General features: G+C 57.0%; 1 non-coding gene across 1 annotated transcript; it reads left to right on the top strand.

Moving 5' to 3' along the window:
* The first annotated feature begins 357 nt into the window (after window positions 1-357).
* On the top strand, window positions 358-429 carry TRNAA-CGC (transfer RNA alanine (anticodon CGC)). Its single transcript has one exon. It is a non-coding gene; the product is annotated as a tRNA-Ala (tRNA).
* Window positions 430-796: the final 367 nt, after the last annotated feature.

Here is a 796-nt window from a genome sequence, read left to right as displayed (position 1 = left end):
TGAGGACAGATGTGATACAGAGGGCTGTAGCCCTGGGTGGCAGAGGAGGCTCAGGGGAAGGAGTGTGCTCCTCTCCATTGAAACACCCTGGAGTGGGCCAGAGAGTGGGAGTGGCACCTGCAGCAAAAGCCTCTTTCTACCCCATCGCCCTGCAGAGATGTTGAAGGGGGAGAGCTCTGCAGTGCAGCCCTGTGCCAGGATCAGGCTGCAGCAGAGAGGCAGTCCCAATCTCCCCCATCTCCGAAGCCTTCAAGTGCTGCTTTCTGCAGAGGGATCCTGGGCACACAAGGGACAACAGGATCATGCTTGTCATAGACTTCTCTTGGGAGGAGAGTGTCTTCTGCTGGCAGATATCAAGGGGATGTAGCTCAGTGGAAGAGTGCCCGCTTCGCATGTGGGAGGTCCTGGGTTCGATCCCCAGCATCTCCAAAGGGTGCTTTTTCCCTGACTCCCCAGCCTCAGATAGATGCAGGCTGGAGCTCCTTGGTCCTCTCCTGCCCTGCCCACCCAGGGCTAGGAAACCTTTCTGGCCACACTGGGAGATGTGGCGTGAGGGTGCTGGTCCAGCCCAGGTATCCTTTAGGTGGCTTTCCAGGGGTGAGGTCTCAGATTGTCTTGTCTCCAGGTGGAGATCCCATACCACAAGGGAAGCACCCCTTGGGGTGTCTGAGTTGGAGGAGGCTGGGCAGGGCTGTTGGAGTCTCAGCTGAAGGAATGATGTTTCTTACTCTGACCCTGTTTCCAGGTCTTTTATGTTCCACCATCTTACTGGCTTGAGCAGAGCCAGTGCCCAGCT

This window comes from Opisthocomus hoazin, chromosome 29 (assembly GCF_030867145.1).
Source record: "Opisthocomus hoazin isolate bOpiHoa1 chromosome 29, bOpiHoa1.hap1, whole genome shotgun sequence".
Lineage (NCBI taxonomy): Eukaryota > Metazoa > Chordata > Aves > Opisthocomiformes > Opisthocomidae > Opisthocomus > Opisthocomus hoazin.
Note: the sequence above shows the minus strand (reverse complement) of the source record. Positions and strands in the feature narration are given on the sequence as shown.